This window comes from Camellia sinensis, chromosome 5 (genome assembly GCF_055761805.1).
Source record: "Camellia sinensis isolate YWXY chromosome 5, ASM5576180v1, whole genome shotgun sequence".
Lineage (NCBI taxonomy): Eukaryota > Viridiplantae > Streptophyta > Magnoliopsida > Ericales > Theaceae > Camellia > Camellia sinensis.
The window spans coordinates 25,883,176-25,903,452 of record NC_138965.1 but is presented as its reverse complement, the minus strand read 5'-3'; positions in this window follow the sequence as shown (position 1 = coordinate 25,903,452).

The window sequence follows — 20,277 nt, the reverse complement described above, 5'->3', positions numbered from 1 at the left end:
CTCAGATATTTTTGACCAAATGCTCTCTTTTTGCTATATATGAAGCTATATCTCATATATTCAAGGGGAGAACATTTAAAGCAATGGTGGGAGCCTCTCTCTCTAGAAAATTTTCAGAGCTAAATCTCTGCCTCTCTCTCTAGAGTTCACTCTCTCTTGCCCTTTTGTGCATGAAAGCTTAAATACACCATACATTTGCATACAGGCCCTTAACCAAATTGAACCACCTTGGAGCTGAGGCCTCATGGGACTTATTTTGGGCTGTTGAAGGGTCATTTGAGCCAAGAAAGAGGCTGTTTTGCTGCTGTGCATCAAGAGGTATAACTCTCATCTTTTGTATTTGTTTTGCACACTTGTTTCACCAGCCTTTTTCCATTGTTTTGGGCTATTTTTTGGGGTGGTGTTGAACTACAAAAAGGTCTGATTTTTAGTCTTAAAAATGTTGGTTTAAGCCTTATTTGGCTAGTGGGTGTTTCCTCCCTTTTGCTCCTTGGCTTGTAAGGCCTTTTGAGCTATCTTTCAAGCTTTTCAAACAACTTCTTTTTGGCCTTAAAACCACTGAATTCTAGAGGAATTTCAGTGGTAGAAAACTTGTTTTGAGGCTCAAAACAGGAGGGGTTGGTCCCCCCTCCTCTTGTCTTGTTAGCATGTGTTGTTGGCCTATCAAATGAGCATGTATTTCTCCCTTCTTGAGGCTTAGTTTGAGCATGTTTTTGTGACTTTTTGGGCATGCTTTAACTCTGATTTTGTCTGGTTTGGTCACTTCTTGCTTGCATTTTGTATTTGTAGTGCAAATCGTGCTTACTAGCTTAACATGCTTGATGTTGTAGCCTATTATTTTAGCATATATTGGCTCCATTCCAGCACATTTTTGATAATTTTTTGACATGCTTTAGGACTATTTTGAGTGGTCTTGGTCATATGAGCCATGCTTTGTATAGCTATAGTGCAAGTGCCTTCACTAGTCTTAAGTTTTGAGGCACTTAACATGCTATATTTGTGATGTGTGCATGATATGACAATCATTTGGTATGTAATTTCAGAGCTTATATCTTTGCCATACTTCCACTTAAATCACTCTTTCAATGCTTTTGAGAAGTTGTGCCTTATGCCTCGTTTATGAGCCAATACGTATGCATGCTTGTCTAGGCTTTTGGGCTACCATTTCAGCATGTTTTGGTCTTTATTTTGGCCTAATTGAGCTCTGTCCAGAGCTAGTTTGGACATTTATGCTATGTATTGCATGCCTATTGTGTAGTGCCCTTTATTAGCCTTGTGTTTTAGGCCTCCTAGCATGCCATACTCGTGTTATTTGTGTGATTTGGCATCATTTCTCATGTGATTTCAGAGTATAAACTTCTGTCATACTCTCATATTTATCACTCTTTAATTGTGTTTAAGAGTTATGCCCTTATGCCTTGTTGATGAGCCAATGCATGAGCATCTTTATCTTGCCTTTCATGCTATCATTTCAGATCATTTTGGCCATTGTCTTGGCATGCATGAGGTCTGTTTAGGGCTGGTTTAGTCCATTTAGCAATGTATTACATAGTCCTAATGTTGTGTACTTCATTAGCTTTGATGCCTAAGTCTTCTAGCATGTCTTGCATGAATTGTTTGCATGATTTAATGTTGTTTAGCATGTCATTTCAATGCTGGAATGTATGCCATTGCACTCCATTAATTCACTCTTTCATGTGCTTTGAAAATGGACTTAAGCCCTTTGTTGGTTTGAGCACGAAATTGATGAGTTCATGCCCAATGGCATGATGCTTCTTTCATGCTCAAGAAGCTTGTGGCTTGGTCCGTCTTTCAAATTAGAGGACTTCTCACTTTTGGACTTAACCGGTTAAATGGCTTATCGGTAATCTAAAAAGAGTAAACAAATGAATCAAAGTAAAACATGCCAAGATAACATGTTCGTGATACATTGCATGTGTTTGGATCGGACGTTAATCCAAACACAAGAAATGAGAGACGTTTCATACTTGAAGTGACGAAACATGCCTCATTTCTTAGTTGCCGTCCTCCTTGATTGTGCATGATAGGGTGGAGGCCTTTTGAGTCTTATGTGTGTATTCATCAACATTGCGCAAGCTTGACTCTTTGGCCATCATGCATTGAGATGTGTGATTGATGGCTTGAGAGCTGAGCATTACACTCTTTTGAGCTTGAGACATGATAAGGAGTGTAGTTGCACACTCATTTCCTTGCAAATACACTGCTATGCCTCTATTTGTGCTTTGTTGTAGTAAAAGGAGAAATTGCAGGAAGGAGTGGCCGACCGGCCACCAAGGCTGCCGACCGGCCACCAGTACTGGCCGATGGCCATCCCTTTTGGCCGACCATCCCTTAGCATGTTCCTAAGGTGGGTTAGAAGCATTCTGGAAGTTGGCATAATTTTCAGAAGTACAGAAGTGTGCAAACAGAGGCATTTAGAGGCAAGGTAGTGGATTTTCGGGAGGACGCGACCGAGCATGCATGCCCTCCACTCGTCCGCAAGGCTATTTTGTCACTTTACTAGCTAACTGTAGTTAATTACATGTGTTGTAGTTAATTAGAATATTTGCTTTGTAATATTTTAAATTAGCTTAGCGCAGCTAATTTTCAATTTGTGTTGTAATTAATTAGCTAGAATAGCATAGTTAATTAGTTGATTTGTAATAAGTAGTTTAGCTTAACGTAGCTAGTTAGCCCTTATTTATTTGGACCCTCCGTCGAGAGGGTACAATGTTGTAATAAGGGTGTGTACGTGTGTTCATGTCTTCTAACCCCCATTTCTTTCTCCCTTTTACTTATCAGCTTTTGATGGTTAGTTTAGGGCATAGTTCAATTAGCATACCTTATGCTTTGCATGCGTGCCTCATTCATTTGTCTTGCATGCATCGGGCTCGGCGCATCATTCAAACTGCATCGTATTTCAATTCCTATTTGAATACATGTATTAATTGTAGCATTCATATGTCGTCTTAAATAGTCGAGCCTATTTAGTTGCATTTTGTATGTGTTGCATTAGGCATTGTTGATATAGTTAGGATCATGCATATTTCTAACTAGTTTCCTGTTTTGGCTCGGAGTACACTGTAAGTGTTTACCCTTTAGCATATTGCATAAGATGTGTATGTTGCCATGTTAGCATGCTTGCCATGAGGCTATTTGCTTAATTGCTATAACTGCATGAATGCCTATGGATGAAGGCTTGATTGCTTGAATTGGAACAATTCATCAAAATGTGTGTTTTAAACCCATTTGAAGGTGGCAAAATCATGTTGTTTTAAGCCCACTTGAGGGTGGCAAATCCGCGTTTTAGCTTATTTGCGAGTAGCACTTTCAAACCATTTTCAAACAAACAAACATGTGATGTTTTGTTCCAACTTGAGCGATTGAGTCTATACTTGTATGTTGCGCGCATCACATAGTAAATTAGATTAATAATCGGAATAAGAACACATGTGTTTTCAAAAACAACATATCATGTTAGTAGAGGCCGATCTTTGATCGGGCGAGCGGGGGTGCTCATTTCAAGACCTTCCCCTCCCGTACCCAAGTTTCCGAGCCAAGGCAACTTTGGTGATGATGGACACGTGACCCTAGGCACGAGTCAGGGTTTCCTAAATTTTCCAAAACAAAATATTTAGGTGGCTACTCTGAAATCTGGCAAAGCAGTCCATGTTTGGCACTTTTGATTCAAAATCGATTTTCCAAAACAATTTGCTGGATTTGGACTCTTTGGTGATTTATCAGTCTTACATTACACTTTGTGAGATTAGATTCAGAACTGTGACAGAAGTCCAAACTATAGTACCTAGAACACAATTTGCGCTTTCGCGTGCGGAGCGGAGTTCGAGCGGTCTACACTTACGAGCAGTCAAAATTGGGGTGTCTACAGTTGCCCCTCTTTGACAGAACTCGAAGTCATTTCGTGACATGAGTGAATGTCAAAGCCCAAAGACGACCCATTTGATAGGATCGTAAGACTTTGGCAAAACAAACAGATGCAAATAATTGGTTGAACCTGAGGGTTGCCTACGTGTCCCGTTTGCAAGGAATCAAACCTGCATAGTTCAGAGGCAAGATGTAGAATGATATGTAAAACATAACTTATGATCATGCAATGAAATGCAAAACATAACTTATGATCATGCAATAAAATGTAATCAAGACAATGATGTGACACTGAATGAAAGCATAAATGTTAGATGTAGTGAATGCGAGATCCAAACGCTTCGTACGTGAGAGGAGTATGTGAACTTAAGATCCAAATGTGTATGTCATATGCGAGAGGAGGAATAGTGAACTTGAGATCCAAACGTGTCTTACGCGAGAGGAGTATGTGAACTTGAAATCCAAACACGTTTTACGCGAGAGGAGTATGTGAACTTGAGATCCAAACGCGTCTTACACAAGAGGAGTATGTGATCTTGAGATCCAAACGCGTCTTAATCGAGATGAGTATGTGAACTTGAGATCCAAACGCGTCTTACGCGAGAGGAGTAGGGGTGGTGTAAACAGACAGGCTCGCCTACTGTTTTTAACCGATTTACAATCCTAACACGTCACACGCGAGAGGAGGAGGGGTGGTGTAAACAGGCAGGCTCACTCGCTGTTTTTAACCGATTTGCAATCCTAACGCGTCTCACGCGAAAGGAGGAATAGTAGTGTAACCAAAAAATGTTCCTAGCCGTATCTCATACGGGGAGGGGGAAGGTTTTAACCAAGTAGACTTGCAATCCTAACACGTTTCACGTGAAAGGAGCAAAGTTGGTGTAACCAACAGGCATACCTAACCGTATCTCATACGGAGAGGGGGAAGGTTATAACCGAGGAGAATAGCAGGGAGTTAAGATAATGCGAGTTAGGTGCACAAGACAGTGCGATGCGCAAGATAGCATGATTGAATTAATGCACAAGACAGTGCGATGTGCAAGATAGAGCGATTGAATTTGAATTGTGCGGTAGATGCTCGAAGTAAGATTATTGTGCGATAGATGCACAGAATTTAAACCAAATACCGTATACATATACCATATACATAATATAAATATGTATACAGGCACACACATGCAAGCTAAACCATATATGGAGATACACACACACATAGATATATAAATACACACATATATTTACATACGGTATACACATTCATATACAAGCAAAATACATACAGATATATACATACGATATACATATATACATTTACAGACAAAATACACACAGATATGTACATACTGTACACATATACAGATTCATAGAATATTCTGTTTGCGGCCGTGAGCAAAAAGATGGTGTTACTGAGAAGGCATATTCCGTTTACTGATGTCAACACGCGTACGCACGAAAACACAAAATGCAAGGACACGGGGGTTCGACCCTTTGATCTCAGGTCCTCAACCACTGAGCCGAACCACTGAACCAAGCAACTCTTGTGACAAAATATTCAAACAAATATATATATATACTTATGCAAGACATATATACATAAAACCAAAACAAAACAAAACAAAAGAAACACTTGTTGCTATGGAGGTTCGAACCTCTGACCTCAGGCTTAGCCTTTCAACCCTCAAACGCCGAATCAGACCACTTTACCAAGTCACTCTTGTGACAAAAATAGTCCAATTAATGTATATAATACATAAATATACAATACATATACACATATATATGCAACTCTCCCGCTTCTCCTATTTTTGTCTCACTCTCTCTTCCTTTATCTTCTTCGAGCGTCGTGTCTATCGCGCGATTTTAATAATCGCGGCGCCTGACCGATAGGCTATCCAATCCTGCGCCGACTGTCAATGATCGTCTCGTCCTTCCTCCTTCTTTGTCTTCTTCTTTGGTTTCATCCTCTTATTACGTTGAGGCCTGCGAGAGACGGCAAAGCAAAAGCCTGCAAACTTTCTTTGCCACCATTCTGCGACCTCTTTCTTTTGCATTACTCTCCCTTGTCATGGCCTCTTTACACGGTTCTTTTATACTTTTTCCAGACTTGAATGAGTCCACGATAGAGATGACCGATTCTGACTCCCCTGAACCTCAACCACGGGCTCCTCCTCCTTCCCCTGTTTTCAGCTTTCCAGCGATGTCAGTTGAACAAATCATGGTGGCACAGTCTGACATCGAAGCAAACTCGTACACGCTGAGGTCATGTGTGGAGACCGTGACTGCGATCTCCAACTTGTCCCGTCGACTGTAGAATAGGACGTGTGAAGTACATCAGTTAAATGCACAACTCTCTCTCCTCCAACGTATGTACAATGACGCTCGAGTAGAAATTAGTGCGCTGAAAAAACAAAACAAAGAACTGAAACGACAGGCCACCTCTGTGGCTCGATTCGGAGTTTCTTCGCATAACCAATTTGATGGCCGGCGACGAATAATCTCCTTCAAAAGCTTTGCCAAGGCCGAGGCAAAGTCTTCAAGAGCTTCGAAGGAGTAAAGATGAAGTGAGGTAGCTGATGATAAAGTCAGGCAACGAAGCTGTGTGCAAATGAAGTCAGTTGTAATCTTCGCCGCCGAGTTGCTGCCAAAAAATTAAGAAAATGCTACTCTCTTTTATTTTTTTTCTTTTTTTTTTGCTGTTGTTGTTGTTGTTTTTTTTATTTTTTTTTCTTCTGTATATATTTTGTACAAATATGATCAGGGTTAATCCCCGAAATTAATAAAATGAGTTTGTTTGTGAATTCGAATGGCAAATCAGAATGGTTTGAATATTTAGATATTAGAAATGGTTGTATTTCAAACTAGACAATTTGAGCCTATTACTGAAAACGTAAAAGAAAACTCAATGAACTAAAATTAGGCAAAACACACTTGCGAATAAAAAGGACACAAAACGGACACAAAACCAATTTACGAAATTTTTATTTTATTTTATTTTCTTTATTTATCTTTTTTTTTGTTTTTTCTTTTTTTATTTAAACAAAACAAAACGAAACAACAAAAACAAAATTTTGTTGTGATTGTAATACACAAAATAAATTACGACCTATCGGGACAAAAGAAACGAAAACAAAACAAAAATAAAATGCTTCTCTTTTTTTTTCGTTCATTTTTTTTTTCAGATAAATAAAAACCCTTTCCTTTTTTCTTTTTTTTTTTTATATTCAGGTAAACTAAAACCCCAACAAACCCTCTCCTTTTTTCTTTTTAGATAAACTAAAACCCCAACCAAAAACCCCTTTTGTTTTTTATACTTGTTTTGTAGTTTAAACACTAGCTTCAGATAGACTCTTTTCTTTTCGAAAGACTTCTCTTATATTTTTTATTTTGTAAAACAATGATCGGGGTTGGACCCGCTAGTTTTATCAAGTGTTATTGTGGATGATCTCTTCTTGCAAATATCTTGTACTGTGTTTGCATATGATGACTGGATAACACTTGCATGATAATCTTTGAAGAACACTTACGCTTGAATTAGTTCATGAATCGGATAATAATATCAACCAGACAAAATGAAAAAACTACAACTTGATAACAAGAGAAACATAATGAAAACAACTTGAAACAAAAGACTTGGTAATAAAACAAGACTCAAAATACAACCACAACACAAGAGGACAAAGAGAATCTTTTGGGAGTGCACTCCACAACTACAACAGAATGTTTGGCCCACCCACCACTAAAGGCTATCATCACTACTCCATCTAAATTCTATAAATGGTACTCCCATAATGTTGTTTCTGGCAAAAGAGCAAGGTTTTACATTTTGCTCTCAAAATGGAGATGTTGCCCACCAATAGGCTCCAAGACTAGATAACCACTTTGGATGGCTCGGAAAAGATGAACTTTTGCGGTTTCAATCTAAATGCTCTTTTTCCGTTGAGACACACGTCACTTTGCTTTCCATTTCTTTATGCCGTTGCTCGGTGCTGTAATCCAATCACACATATATTTCGTTTCGGTTCACAAGAGATGTGTCCGACACTCGAAGAATTTCAAGCATTGATGGAATCTCAACGTGATGAAGAAATCATGCTTCAACCCTGTTTTGGCCATGCTCAAACTTTAGGACGAATGTGTGGGCTTACCTTACATGAAGCTCGATCCTTGGCTCACAATAGGGAACTAGATATTCCAGATTTGATTCCTCGGTTTTCCATCACTGGTGACAAAGACGACCTCCTTTGGCGAGGTTATCATCAGCATGCCCTTTGCTTATGCTTACTCGCACATTTCCCTCTTGCCCCTAGTCGCGGTGGAGTTAGCATTAAACTGATTGAAGTAGCACAATGCCTTAAGGAGGGTAAGAGTTGTATGGGCTTAGTGTTGGCCGAGACTTTGACGGGCTTAGATGCTTTTCAACGGGGAGAGACTACTCGATTTGCGGGGAGTCCATTACTTCTCCAGGTATTGCTTCCCACCCTCCTTATTTATGATCCTTACATCACTCAGCATTCAATATCTCTTTTTTTTTTTTTCTCTCAAAATCCTTTTCTTACTTTTGTCTCAACGTACATCTCTCTATTCTTTTATCTCTCTTATTTTTCATCCCTTTTCCCTAGATATGGTTGATGGATAAGCTGAAAGTGGTGGATCCTTGCCCCAAGTACTCGGCCAGGACTTACTTTCTTCGTCCACAGCTAGTGGAGTTCTCCTCAGAGGGAATGTGGTGTGACTGGATGCACAACAAATCTGCGGCTGACATTGCTTGGCGTAGCCCCTAGCTTAACTTGGCTAAGATGAGTTACAGCATGTACCGGCAACCAGGTATACAATTGATTGGCCTTACACACTATGTATTCTATTTTCCATTCAGGTTCAGACGCTAGTTTGGACGTGCTCAGATTTGTCCGGATGAAGGGATAAAATACCCAGCTTCATTTCTCGTTCGTGGTTCGTACTTGCCTTGGTACCTCAGTGCTTGGAATACGAGAGAATTTCTGGCCCATGCCCTTACATTCAGTTCTATCCTTCTTGACGAATACTTGATTTAGCTCGAGGATGAGGAACAGATTAGGCCGACCTCGGTTACAGAAACTTCCACAGGCATGAAAAAGAGACGAAGAACTGACACTTGACTCATTTATGCCCCTAGTTTATTACTTTGTCTTTTCTTTTCAAGTTTTTATGTAAAATCAAATTTGGTTTGGAGAATGTACTTGTGATAAATCCATAAAATTAAAGTGAGTATTAAAAAGTTTCCTTTTGTGTTATAAACGGTAAAGTTTTGAGAAGAAAAACAAAAATTGAATTAAAACTTTTCAAAACAAATTTTTTTTTTTTTCGGGAAATGGTCACCACTGGATACATACGGAATTAATCCTAAGGCTGTACAGCGCCAAATCAGAAGATCATAACCAAGTCGACAAACGGTAGAGAATGACGGATTGATTAAACCAGATGAATAGGACAATTGGGTTGAAAAATAGTGATGGCCGAACTTCAGGATGAAGATGCCTAAGTATCCCAAAGATGAGAATCAGGCTTTATGTAGTTCGGAGAGGGTTCACTCAAGTATTTATTCTCTCCTTTTGCGCTCTAACTTTTTCCAAGGTTGCCCTTTCGGGTTTTCGGCCTTGCGAGCTCAGTTTTTCTTTATTTCTAATTTATTTATTTATTTATTATTTTTTTTGTGCTCTAACTTTTTCCTAGGTCGCCCTTTCGGATTTTCGGCCTAACAAGCCTCTCAGGGGTAATATTTCTTCAACTTGTCCATGTTGATCGGTTGCGAAAACTCCAGGCCATCCAAATCCATAAGAATAATTGCTCCTCCGGACCAGATTGACTTGATGATATAAGAGCCAGTCCAATTGGGTCTGAACTTGCCCCTAGGGTCATGGATGGGGGCTCGGTTGTCTTTAAGCACCATGTCTCCTTCCTTGAGATTTTTGGACTTAACTTTTTTGTTAAAAGCCCTCGCAATTCTACGCTGGTAACCTTGGATATGATACAATGCCTTCAACCTGCTCTCATCAAACAACATCAATTCTTCAAATCTACTTTGTTGCCAGTCTGCCTCCGCTATCTGACACTCAACCATAATTCTTAGCGACGGTACTTCAATCTCGATTAGCAGAACAACTTCCATCCCATAAACAAGAGAATAAGGGGTTGCTCCTGTAGATGTTCGGATCGACGTTCTGCAACCCCACAGTGCGAATAGAAGTTTTTTCAGCCAGTCCCTGTAGGTTTTTACCATTTTCTGCAAAATTCTCTTGATGTTTTTGTTTGCAGCCTCAACAGCTCCATTGGTCTGCGGCCTGTATGTTGATGACTTATGGAAAGCCACGTTATATTTCTCAAGCAGGTCTATTACCTCTTTCTTGAAATACGAGCCATTGTCTAAGATGATCTCGTTGGGCACCCCATACCGACAGATGATGCTGTTCTTGATGAACTTAGCCACATGCGACGCCTTTAGAACGGCATAGGATTGGGCCTCCACCCACTTTTTGAAGTAGCTGATTGCTACCAAAATGAACTCATGCCCGTTTGACCCCTTTGGCGTGACTGCACCGATAACGTCAATTCCCAGACTGAGAAAGGCCATGGTAAAGTCATATTGTAGAGTTTCGACGGTGGAATGTTCATGCGATTGGCATGGATCTGACATTTGTGGCATCGCCGTACAAAGCCAATACAGTCCTCCTCCATGGTTGACTAGTAGTAGCCTTGTCTAAGGATTTTCCGAGCTAGCATCACACCATTCATGTGAGCTCTGCACTCTCCTCCGTGGATAGCTTCCATAAGGCGCCTTGATTCTCCTTCCTCAACACACAACTTATGCATTCCAAGATGGTCTCTTTTGTACAACTTGTTTCCGTAGATGATGAATTGGATGGCCAGACGCTGTATTCCCCTTTTGTCCTTGGCACTTGCCCCTGGTGGGTATGCCTTTTTGTCTAGGAAATTCCAGATTTTGTAATACTAGGGGTTCGTGTCTTGAACCTCATCTATCACGGCGATGGTCTCATACGCCGATGTATACTTCTGTTTAATGATGATCGGGTACATCTTCACTCCAAGCGGAATGTCCACCATGGAGGATAAAGTTGCCAAAGCATCAGCAAATCGGTTGTTCTCTGAGCAAATGCGTGAATGTCAATTTCACAAACCTTGGAATTAACATATCCAGGGCTTGATGATAAACCTTTATTTTCTCTTCCTTAACCCGCCAATCTCCATTATCTTGAGACACAACCAAATTCGAATCTCCGATAACATCTAATCTTATTGCCCCTAGTTCTAGGGCAGCTTCCAAACCAGCAATACACGCTTCATATTCTGCTTCATTGTTGGATACTTTAAACTGGAGTTTGAAAGCTAGAAGTATGTGTGAATCATCGGGTGCTATGAGCAATACACCGATCCCATAACCAAACTGATTAGACGCTCCATCAAAGTACATTGTCCATGGTTCCTCTTCTATTTGCAGGATGTTTTCATCTGGGAATAGATACTCCACTGCTTCATCATCTCCTACTACTGGGTGATCCACTAGAAATTCCGCTACAGATCTCTTTTTGACTGATTTGCGACATACTTGACGTCAAACTCAGAGAGAAGAAGCAACCAACGAGCTAGCTTACCCATAAGTGTTGGTTTTTCAAAGAGATATTTGATGGGATCTAAGCTCAAAACCAGAATTACAGAATGAGCTAACAGGTAGCGTCTCAACTTCTTCATTGCCCAAACCAAAGCTAAGGAAGCTTTCTCGAGAGGAGTGTAGCGAGTTTCATATTCTAGCATCTTCTTGCATAGATAATAGATGGCCTTCTCCACATTCGCTTCTGATTCTTGCGCTAGCATGCACCCCATGGTTGAATTTGTTACTAATAAATACAAGATCAGTGGTTTCCCTGGCTCTAGTGGCAAGAATACAGGAGGATTTTGAAGGTACTGTTTAACCTGCTCGAAGGCGAACTGACACCGATCATCCCATTGGAATTTCTTTCCTTTCTTCAACAGTCCAAACAGTGGTTTACAAGTCAAGGTTAACTTTGAGATAAATCGTCTTATGAATTGCACCTTACCCAGAAAGCCGCGCACCTCACTTTTCAGTCCTTGGTGGTGGCATTTCTACTATGGCTTTGATTTTAGAGGGATCTACTTCAATTCCCCTTTGTGTAATCAGAAATCCCAACATATTTCTTGCAGTTACCCCAAAGGTGCTTTTCTGTGGGTTTAACCTCAGTCTATACTCCTTGATTCGCTCAAAGAATTTTTCCAGTGCGGTGTAGTGACCTCCTCGCTATTTAAACTTGATGATCATATCGTCCACATACACCTCAACCTCCTTGTGGATCATGTCGTGAAAAATGGTGGTTGCGGCCCACTAATATGTAGCCCCAGCATTTTTCAGTCCAAAAGGCATAACTCTATAACAGTAGGTATCCCACGGCGTAGTTAAAGCAATTTTCTCTTTGTTCTCTGGTGCCATCAAAATCTGATTATACCCAGGAAACCCATCCATGAATGAAAGCAAAGCATGGCCAGCTGTGAAGTCTACCAGTTCATCGATGTGTGGCAATAGAAAATCATCTTTCGGACTTGCTCTATTTAGATCTCAGAAGTCGATGCAGACCCTAATTCTGTCGTCCTTCTTTAGAACCGGAACGATATTAGCCAACCAAGTCAGGTATTTAGAAACCATCATGAAACCTGCATCAATCTATTTACTGACCTCTTCTTTGATCTTTAATGCCCAATCTGGGTGAACTCTGCGCAGTTTCTGTTTGACTGGTCGAGCCTCGGGATTAAAAGGGATCCGGTGCTGTACAATCTCAGGATCTATTCCAGGCATGTCTTCGTAGGACCATGTGAAAACATCTTTGAAATCTTTTAATAAAGCGATTAAACACTTGCGTTCCTCCGAAGACAACGCGGATCAGATCTGGACCAAGCGGGAATCCTCCTCAGTACCCACATTAATTGCAGTGATTTCATCTGTGCAGGGCTTAACGCGCCTCTCCTCCTCTTGGTCAACCAAATTTTTCAAAGCTCGAGGAATTTCTTCCTCTTCGTTTAAGTCAAAATTTTGAAAATCAAGATCAGTGCAACAAACTAAAGGCACAGAGAAGTAAACAAACTCTACAGCATTCCCATTAGTAAAGTCTGGGTCCTCTGTTACAGTTGACTCAAAATATAAACTAAAAGAAGACTTTGACAGGACTTTGGCACCCGGGTTACCACTCCCGGAAGTACCAGACTCAGAAGAACTCGAATCTGACTCCGACTCTACAGACTCGATGGAATCAGATTCGAACTTATTATCTGATTCAGAACTGCTGATGATACCCTTTTCAAATTTCCAGATTAGGTGTGGAGCCTCAGATGCATCCACAACAAGTTTAGAGAAATCCGCTTCTGGTTTATCCCCGATCATTGAGATAATAAAACTATCCCCCAAGTTGTCAGACTTAGTTCCGACAATAGAATTTGCTAGTAGGTCAGTCAGTGTTTTTCCCAACAACTTTTCTTCTTCAACGTTCACAGTTATAGTCCTGCCTTGACCTGTATTAGTACTCAGGTCCATCTGCTCATCTTCCTCTTCCGGTAACTGGTGCCCGAAGAAGATCTCGAACTCGGGATAGATTGTCTTCGTCTCGTGGTCAAACCAAGGCTTTGGAAATCCACAAAAGGGAAATCTTCCCCTTGGCGAACAAAGCGTCCGTTCAAGGTTCCCCGTATTGGTTTGTGAACTAATTCATATTGTTTTCCATCCTTCTTTGCTTTAATTCTTCCTCTCAACTCAGCCCACTTCCTTTGCCAATCCTTAGCAGTAGGTTTGTATCCCAGCCCAAAAGCGTGGGGGTTGTGAATTAGCTCCTTGGTAACAGCGCCTCCTTGCCTACCACTCTTGCCTAGTCCTGATCCAAGCATATGCCCCCGTTTGTTCATCATGTAGATGGACTGAACACTCACATAGATTCTGTCAACTTCTGCCATGATAGATTGGACTACCTGGGCTTCTGTTAGTGAGAAGCCAGAGAGGAACATCTTCTTCCCCGTGTATGATTTCCAACACTAGTGTGGCAGTTCCTTGGGGAGGGTGGATCGACGAATTACCATACACTGTAGTAATCCCACCTTTGAAGGGGGTATTTCACCAACTGATGGACTGTTGATGACACATCTTTTATCTGATGCAGCCAAGGCCTTCCCAACAATAGATTTAAGGTAGCTGGAACATCCATTACATGGAATTCTACCTCATGTTCAGACGGGCCGATCAGGATATGGCTCTTGAATGTTCCTATGACATCCCGACTTGTATTGTCATAAGCTCGGACGGCTTGAGTTCTGGGTGTGAAGTCAACCGGCCTCAAACCTATGGCATAAGTAGTCCATACCGGACACACATTGATCGCTGATCCAGTATCTACTAACACTACTGGAATCCACTTCTTTCGGCTCTCCAGAGTTACATACAAGGGCCGGTTGTGGTTAGCACCCTCAGGTGGCAACTCTTTATCCGTTAATGATATCACTGGCGTAACATCGCCGGATGTGACTAACGACACCAGTTGATCAGCGGTAGTGTCGATAGGCAGTTTGGTGCGATTCATTGCCTCTAGCAATGCTTGCCTATGCTCCCAAGAAGCCATTATCAATCCCCAGATTGAGATATCTACCTGAATCTTCTTGAGCTGTTTCAAAACCAGGTTGTCTTTATAGTTCTTCTCTCTGGTGTTATCAACCTCTTTGTTAGAGGATTCTGGTTGATCTACAGCCACAGGTTTGAAGTATCGACCACTCCGGGTTATGTGATTGATTTCATCCGTATACCATGTATTGTCGGGGGTATTGGATTTCCACCCTTCGTCTGTGTATGAATGACTCAGATCATTATCTTCCCACCACTCTTCGGCAGTCATGGCCAAGCTTTCATCAGACTTTACTTGGAGCATGTTCACATCACGCCCCTCAGCAACATTCCTTTCCTTTCCAACTATGGTTTTGGTTTCTGGCAAGGCCATCTTCCTTTGAATTTCTTCCATTCTCTCCTGCTGGAATTGTTCCAGCACTTGTTCTGCACTAGTAATGGATGTGGTCTCGACTTTTTCCTCCCTGACCCTTTTTGCTATTCCACCTCATCTAGCTCTTCGTCACCAAACCAACCGTTGTTTGTTTCCGGCTAATTTGAATCCAACCAGCCTATCTGGACACTGCTTGTTTCCTCTTCTTCAAAGAAGTAGAGGTTGGCTAGGTCTTCTTCTATCTGAACTAGATCCTCTTCCAGTTCAGCCAAGTCATTTAGGCCTTGTTTAGGCCAATCGTTCTGATGTTGCCCTAACTGGCCTTCCTCGATAGCATTGACACTGAGAACATCCGACAATAGGACCACTAGTTTTGGTTGATCAATGGTCACAATGTATAAACTGGGGTCATACTCCTCTGCATGCAAAGCCCCTTTTTCTACGACACAGGTATTAGATAACCTTGCCTTTAATGCACTCTCCTCTTTCTCTGTTCCTGCCACAACCTTTTTAGGTTGAATTTGTAGGGTTAGATCCAATATGCACATATCCATGCCTTTTGGAATAACCACCTCCGGTTTCGGTAGGTGGGACGAGGTAATATATATGCATGGGTTGAAGGTAGGTGGTAGTGTTTGGATGTGGTTAATATTTCCAGGGGGCAGGACTTGGTTATGTGTAGGAAGTGGGTTGGTTGTCACATTTGGTTTAGGAAGGGTGATGACTTTGTTGTCAATGAGATTATGAATCTCATGACGTAGACGATAGCATGAATCTGTATGATGGCCATGTTGTTGGTGGAAAGTACAATATTGGGTTGGGTCGTGTCTAGCAGGCAGTGGGTCTGGGAGAGGGCGAGGATCAAGAGGCTTGAGATGCCCCTTGTCCATCAACACCTTGACGGCGCGGGTTGGACTCATATGGAGAGGGGTAAAAGGTCTTCGGTTCCAAGGTTGACTATTTTGTGCGGTTTGTGAGTTTGTGGCAGCAACAAAGGGGTCGGCCATCTTAGCCGATGATGTAACAATTGTACTAACATCAGCAGGCCGCGAAATAGTGCTAGTACTAGCATTGAATGGCTTTTTAGCAGGTTCACTTGTTCTGTGGATGATGCCCTTTTTGAAGGCGCTCTCAATTTGAACCCTTAACTCATGTAAGGAAGAAAATGTGGATAACGGTGCCACTATCATTCTCTACAACATATCTGGCTCAAGGTTTTGGACCACTAACCTGACTTGTTCTCTTTCGGAAGGTCTGCTTGTCATTCTGGCTGCCTTTGCCCTCCATCTTGCCACAAAATCAATGAAAGGTTCTTTAGGGTTATGAGTGGTTGCTTCCAGCTCACTGATTGTTACTTCTATCTGAGTATTGTATGAGTATTGGTGTAGACCGCCCGAACTTGCTCCGCGCGCCCCCCTTTCGGAGAGGGCATGAATTGTGTTCTAGCTACTACAGTTCGGACTCCTATCACGGTTCTGAATCTAATCTCACAAAGTGCAATATAAGACTGATAAATCACCAAAGAGTCCAAATCTGGCAAATTGTTTTGGAAAATCAATTTTAATCAAAAAGCGTCAAACATGGATTGCTTTGCCAGATTTCAAAGTCGCCACCTAAATATTTTATTTTGAAAAATTTAGGAAACCCTAACTCGTGCCTAAGGCCACGTGTCCGTCATCACCAAAGTTGCTTTGGCTCGGGAACTTGGGTACGAGATGGGAAGGTCCTGAATGAGCACCCCCGCTCGCCCGATCAAAGATCAGCTTCTACTAACATGATATGTTGTTTTTTAAAACACAAGTGTTCTTGTTTGATTATTAGCTCGCTTACTATGAGATGCACACAGCATACACGTATAGACCAATTCGCTTAAGTTGGAACAAAACATCTCATGTTTATTTTTCAAAAATGGTTTGAAGTTGCTACTCGCAAGTAGGCTAAAACGCAGATTTGCCACCCTAAAGTGGGCTTAAAACAACATGATTTTGCCATTTCAAGTGGGCTTAAAACGCACATTTTGATGAATTGTTCCAATTCAAGTAATGAAGCCTTCATCCACAGGCATTTAGGCAGTTAAACTCTTAAGCAGACATCCTCATGGCAAGCATGCTGTCATGGCAATCACTTACACACATGCAAGGATGCTAAAGCATAAACACTCACAGTGTACTCCAAGCCAAAACATAAGCTAGTTAGTAATCAATGCATGATCCTAGCTATGTCAACAATGCCTAATGCAACACATGCAGAATGCAACTAAGTAGGCTCGGAATATCTAAGATGGCATATGAATGCAACACTCGATAACATGCTTTGAAACACATATTCAAGTAAGTATTGAGATTCAATGCAGTTTGAATGATGCGCCGAGCCCGGTGTATGCAAGACAAATGAATGATGCAAACATGCAAAGCATAAGGTATGCTAATTGAAATATGCCCAAGTCTAACCACCGAAAGCGGATAAGTAAAAGGGAGAAAGACACGGGGTTGGAAGACATTCACACACACACGCACACTTATTACAACATTTGCCCTCTCGACGGAGGGTCTGAATAAAATAAAAGCGAACTAGCTACGCTAATTAAGCTAACTATTACAAACCAACTAATTAACTAACTATTCTAGCTAATTAATTATTACAAACCAAATTGAATAACTAGCTAATCTAAGCTAATTAGAATATTACAAAGCACTAAGCTAAATTAATTACAGCACAGGTAATTAACTACAACTAGCTAACAAAAGCGATAAATGGCCTCGCGAGCGAGGGAGATATGCATGCTCGGTTGCCTCCTCCCAGAAATCCACCGCCTTGCCTCAAGACGCCTCTGTTTGCACTCTTTTGAACCTTCAAAAATTACATCGATTTCCATATTGCTTCTTTCTGATCTCAAGAACACCTTGAGAGATGAAATTCCTCCTGTTGCTGCAACAGAGCACAGACAGAGGCAAGCCAGTGTATTTGCAAGGAAATGTATGCACTTCCACACTCCTTATCATATCTCAAGCTCAAAGGAGTATGGAACTTGACTCTCGAGCCAACAACCAAGCATTTTCAATGCATGGTGGCCAAAGGATCAAGCTTGCGCAAAACTCAATGAATGCACACATAAGACTCGAAAGGCCTCCACGCTATCATGCACAATCAAGGGCATCGGCGATCGAGAAATGTGACACGTTTCATCACTATGAGTATGAAACATCCCACATTTCTCGTGTTTGGATTAACGTCTGATCCAAACACATGCAATACAAACAACATGCTTATCTTGGCCATGTTTTACTTGATTCATTTTGTTTACACATTTTAAATTACCAATTAGTCCCTTAATCGATTAAGTCCAAATGTGAGAGTCCTCTAGTTTTGAAAGAGTGAATTAGTGGGATGCAATGGCATATATTTCAACACTGAAATGACATGCTAAAGACGCTAATCATGCAAGACATGTTAAAGGCCCAAAACACTAAGGCTAGTGAAGAGCATCACACAAGAGGCATGCAATATCAAGCACAAATGGTCAAACCAGCTATGGACAGGCCTAAAACATGCCAAAACAGAGGCCAAAACATGCTAAAATGATAGCCCAAAAGTTTAGACAAACATGCATGACAGTTGGCTCACAAGCGAAGCATAAGGCTCGAACCTCAAACACCACAAAAGGGAAATAAATGTAAGAATATGGCAGAGCTATATGGTCTGAAATAACATGCCAAATAATGCTATGCACCCTTTTTGAATTGGATCACCGCTCCCATCAAATCTATCGATGTGAGGCATTTTGAATTTTTCTGGCAACCTGACTGAAGCCTCAGTGTACCCGTCTTCAATGTCAGGAATTGAATTGAAACCCTGGGATTTCTTTAAGGTTTTCTCAAGCCTAGCAATTTTGATCATAGCTGGATCAACTTCATTCATATCAAAGGGAATGGTTCCCGTAGGAGGTTGTACCGGAGGTCTGTAAGCTGAAGCTGTTGGAAACATCTCCTGAGGATCTGGGACCTGAGGAATTTCTAGTGGTGGAGGGAGATCAGGATTTGGCTGGGTAGCCAGGACCGGATGTACAGTAGATGCAGATGCCCCAGATGGGCGTCTCAGATCAGCGATGATTTCATCCTGTGCGGCCATCTGTTGGTTGACCGTATCCATGGTCTTTTGGATTGTTGCCATCATGGCAGCAACTTCTTCTGTGTTTTGTGCTGGGTTCTGTGCCATTGTTGGACTGGATGAATTAGATGCTGGTGAGTGAACAGGAGTTTGTTGAGTGCTTGGTACTGATGCTGACTGTCTATTCCTTCTTCGTCAAGTAACCGACAGGAAAGAAACTAACACTAGCTGATCGTCAACAAGATCTTGCGTTTTACAAAGCCTACGAGAACGAGTTCAAACAACTCGGGGGATATCGAGTCTTTCTAAAGTTATGATGAAAAACTACCTAGCAAAAAGAAAAAAAAGAAAACATATTTTAAAAAAAGAGACAGCACTTCGTTCCCAATTCTCAATTAATCACAACACGCAACTGAACTGTGATCCCCACTAAACTTTGTTCTTAGACTGATTGCTCATTTGTACCACTGCTATGAACCACCCTGTATATTTCACTGTAAAAGCACATACCACATAAAAATAACCAAAACACCCCTATGAGGGGGTAGGGTTACCCGGTCCTAGATTTTGACATGATCTAGGTTGCACTATTTCAAGCAAGTGGTTTCATAACATCCTGTACGGGTAGCATCTTGTCCTAATTTGAATAGTCACTAGAGTGTACTATATGCATTAGGTCAAATAGTCACAAAGGGTACCTTAGCAAGACTACCTAATATACCTCTCACACCTAACATCGAGGAGTGAAAGGAGGATCCAGTGGTACAGGGGTAATCCAGAACCAAGGGTTGTGTTCCCAACTTGATAGAGCCCATGACCGGTCAGCCTTTTGGCAAGCTTTGTAGGTAAGCCTCCGGCAAACCGTCCAGGAATAATAGATGGAAAATACAGGGACTTAGGTGCACCAATGCAAATACAATGCAAAGAACATATTTATGTAGATAAAATTTCACATCATGAAGTTTGAGTCAAGTTCTCTAATTCCCCAACAGAGTTGCTAGAAACTGTAGCTTAGCTTTTCGCACTCCCTTTCGGAAGAATGAATAGCCCTTACAGTTCGGACTTCACTTATGTTGGTTCTGAATCTGATTTCACAAGTGCAATGTGAAACAGTGGAAACGCGAAAAGAGTCCCAATTCGGTAATTTCTTTTGGAAAATTGATGTTTGAATCAAATGCCAAAGATGGACTGCTTTGCCAGATTTTAGAGTCGCCACCTAAATATTTATTTTGGAAAATTTAGGAAACCC